Raw genomic sequence first — 4,739 nt, forward strand, 5'->3', positions numbered from 1 at the left:
AAGCTGCTCAACAGTCTGTGGTTGATGTTGTGTGATACTCCACTTTCAGGATGTGCCATCATTGTCTAATACGAGACATATCTGGAGGCAGGCAGGGCAGTCAAGCACATGCGTTTATTCTTTGGCAAGGGGACTCTCAAAACCAAGCTGAAACATGGTGTGGTAATGTTTCTCGAGTGGTCAGAAGTTACCTTATTGGAGCTGGCTGTATGGTCCTCAAATGAGATTTTATTTACAACAAAGATATTTATAATAATCAAACAAACAAAGTAGCTACGCATAATATTTAAACTAGTTTACAAGGCATGGTGGCACAATACGCGGTCAATCACTCCCATTATGGATGTGTATATATGTATGTATGTATGTTTGTTTGTACTCTCTCTTGACTTCTATTCTTCTCTTCACTAGATTAGCACCTGGATCACCCTTTAATGACCCTTAGCTCCTCCCACAGTTGAACTAATATGGGCCCTAGGGGACCATTGCTAATTCATCAATTACAAAATCATTAAACATAGTTCACATATGCTATTAAGAAGTCAATATGCATGCATGCTTTGATGTTGAAAGGTGTTGCAGGTAATGTATACGTAAATGACATAACTTGTATTAACATATGTTTGCTCTCTTTACACTCAGTTCCCCATAGTCCAGTCTATAGTCTATAAAGGTGACTGAGTGGCATGTGGCGCCATGTCTAAGAGGCGGGAAAGTAGCACTGTCCTTGTTATTATAAATGTCTCTAATAGGTATATACAAGTGGATATGGTGATGTGTCGGTCAGCTGACACAATCACATGTGGACTTGCCTGATGAAGTCAACTTGCTGGCATTCTGCACAAAAATATGTCTTTGTCTTTGCATAACACACATATTACTGAGTTTGAGACATCAGACCTAGAGCATGCAGCAATGGAAGAATGTTCCATAATGTTTCTTGGTGCCAGAAACAACAGGGTAAGGACACCTTCAGTGCTTTCTGTACTGCTTTGTTTGCAGAGCATGCTTCGCTGGTCGAGTTGTTTGGTGACACCAGACAATGTGGTGGCATTTCTGTGTATGTTCTTTTTAAAAATATTATTATTATTATTTTGCTTAAATACACTATATGGCCTAAAGTTTGTGGACACGTGTTCATCCAAAATGTATTCTGAACTGAAGGGCATTAATAAGACGTTAATAAGACAGTGTCTGGTTTATTCTAGACACCGGAAAAAATACAAAGGGGATTTTCATCAGCAACATAAACATGAGGGTTCCCTGCGGATGGATGATTAGTTCTGAATCACCGTTTTTACTACTTTAACTAATCCCAAATGGAGCTCCATCACTCCTAATGCATGCCCCTAGGCTCAGGACATATGCCCCTATTTGTAGATGCTACAGGGCACAATAGCAGGAATAGAGAAACCCAGCAAAGAATCAGAATTTGTAGCATGGGCTTGATGCTGACAATAGAACAAGGACATAACTTCAATGCTCTATAGTTGATTACTTTGCTGTAGAAGCCATTGCTTCAGTACCAACTGAGTATTTGTCCCATGACCATACCGCTGTGTGAGGGAGCAATTAATGTGGAATATACCATGGTAGATTTCTTTGCATTGTTTTCATGAAGGTTTTGGTAAATTGCTTAGTCAGGCAATGACTAAATAGGTACTTCACTGGAGTTCTTGACCGTTTCATGCTTTGACAAAGCAATACTGTAACTAATGAGTCATTTGCAAAAGCTGGATATGGAAGTTACAGTAGCCTACCCGTAACACACCCACATTTTCTACACGTTACACATTTCATGGTCTAAACAAAAGTGAATAGCACAGGTTTTTAATTAAACACATGTATCAAAAGCATCATCAGATCCCTTCACTGAAACAGAGAAAAAGTATATATTTTTGGGTGCATAAATATGTATGTGGGTCCAGTACATACCTAGTATCATTGGGCACAAGGCAAACAAACACGTTGTACATGTGTCACTTGTTCACACACTCACCCATTCACTGACACACACACACCCCTGTGGACAATTTCACAAACTCACCAAGTCACTCACACCTGTGGTCTAAGGATGTATATCTTCACCACTAAGGTCGATTCGATACGCATCTCGATACACTGCCACCGATACGATATAATTGCGATACACTGAAAACCCTTGTCGATACGATGCAATACAAATCACTCCTGTTCAGGATATGATGCAATTCAAAAATGATTTGATAACGATATGACTTAATTATAAGAGGATTTGGTTTGATAAGTAATCATTCGATACAGTTAGTTGAGGTTTGAGGATGTATTAGCCTAACCCATCAGTTTTCTTAACGCAATAGCACAATTCTGCTTTACTCTCTGTAACGATCTGAGGGATGTATGCATCTGGTTGTTTTCAATGGAGTAAAACCAATACATAATATAAAAAATGCACAATTCAATACATTCAGACAGAGAATTACATTTTATTCAGTTGAATTACTCAGTTATATTCTCCGTCTATATTTATACAAAATGTATAAAACATATAAGATTAACAGTTTTCAAAAGTGCAGTATTAAAAATGTGCATAGAGAAAATTATGATTTGCAACACATACTATTGTCCGCTAGACTTATCTGCTACTCCACACCGTGCCGTCGTGGAGGTTTGTTGTGCCGTCACCAGGTTTGTCGTGCTACTAACGTATTTTATAGCACCACGGCATCGCTTGCAGATTGAGTGCATCTTGTTAAGTTGACCACCTCGCTTAAAAAACCCAAAATATGGTCACACGTTTGATTTGTCTTTTTTGGTGCATTAAATATCTCTTTGTCGTTGCTAATGCTCTCGTTTCCTTCCATTTTTGTTGTGTACGTCTGCGTGCTGGAGTCCGTGCCTGAGGACACGATGGTGCATTTATGTTGCCTCAGAAAAAAAAAGAAATCAATAAAAAAATACGTTGACTCAAAAAATATGTTAGAATAAGGAATAGATACTGCAAAACAAAACACCCGATTTAACCATGGTATTTGCTGATGCAAAAGGCTAGAGGAGATGCACCATAAATTCGCCCGCAAATTAAACCCGATGCAACTTGAATCTACCGGTGCAGTCGCATCGCAGACATGTGTGCCGAACCACCGATGTGAATCGGTGAATCTCCCCATCCCTACTGTGGACAGGTTCACACACTCACCCAGTCACACACATCTGTGGACACTTTCACACACTCACCCAGTCACTCACACTTCTGGACAGTTTTAGACACTCACCCAGCCACTCACTTGTGGACAGCTTCACACACTCACACCTGTAGATAATTTCACACACTCACTCACACTTGTGGACAGTTTCACACACTCACCCAGTCACTCACACTTGTGGACAGTTTCACACAATCATCCAGTCACTCACACTTGTGGACGGTTTCACACAATCACCTAGTCATTCACACCTGTGGACAGTTTCACACACTCACCCAGTCACTCACACCTGTGGACAGTTTCACACACTCACCCAGTCACTCACCCTTGTGGACAGTTTCACACACACACCCAGTCACTCACACCTGTGGACAGTTTCACACACTCACCCAGTCACTCACACCTGTGGACAGTTTCACACACTCACCCAGTCACTCACCCTTGTGGACAGTTTCACACACACACCCAGTCACTCACACCTGTGGACAGTTTCACACACTCACCCAGTCACTCACACCTGTGGACAGTTTCACACACACACCCAGTCACTCACACCTGTGGACAGTTTCACACACTCACCCAGTCACTCACACTTGTGCACCAAACACTGGAGTTTGGGAGGAGACCCGGCACCCTGTGGAAACTAAAGCAAACACAGGGAGAACACACCTAACTCCTTAATGACACTGCCTGAATAAATATTGGATATAGCTGAGCGAAATACAAAAGGTCAAAGGTATGCTGCTTAATAATTTGTAAATTACAGCATATTCTGATTGAATGTATCAAGTTGTACACACCGTTTTTATAATTATTATAGAAAAATCTGCATTGAACTGTGATGCTCTGGTGCAGGCCACCCTGCTAAGTGCTAAACGTTGGCAAGAGGGATATAAAGCCCCAAGCACTGGACTATGTTTTTTTCTGGAATACAGGGACACCATTCAACACCTTTGGAATGTGCTGGGGTGGTGAATGTGATCCATAACTAATCATGCAGCAACAGTACCTCATCTCACTAATGTTTTTGTGTCTAATCGCAGTAAAATCTTTACAGAAATATCTAGGCATGTTGGTATAGTCCAGCAGTGACACTGAGGATTAAAAAAAAAAAAAAACTCCAGCAGCACTGCTGTGTCTGATCCACTTGTATCAGCACAACACACTCTAAGACACAATGGCATAGATTTGCTCTTGACATTGGTGGAGACCTAACCCATGACTCATGTGTCACCCACGATGCACCTTGCACAGTAATACTCGCTTATGACCAGAAAGTTTTCCACCACCACCTTAATCATACCTGCACTGGGGTGGTCCATTGGGGTCCTGGTCATAGAAGAGTTGGGTGAAATGGGGCAAACAATGCATGCAGAGCGAGAAAGGGACTACTGTCTATAATTGAAGAACATCAAAGTGAACTATATGGTAAGTGGAGCAGATAAAATGGACATGACTGCAGAACATTAGAGTGTGATATCCTTAAAAACTGAGGTATGTGAAAACATCAATTCAGTATGTTAAAGGATTTCATACAGTCACTAAGGAAACTGG

The sequence above is a fragment of the Hoplias malabaricus genome, chromosome 3 (assembly GCF_029633855.1).
Source record: "Hoplias malabaricus isolate fHopMal1 chromosome 3, fHopMal1.hap1, whole genome shotgun sequence".
NCBI lineage: Eukaryota > Metazoa > Chordata > Actinopteri > Characiformes > Erythrinidae > Hoplias > Hoplias malabaricus.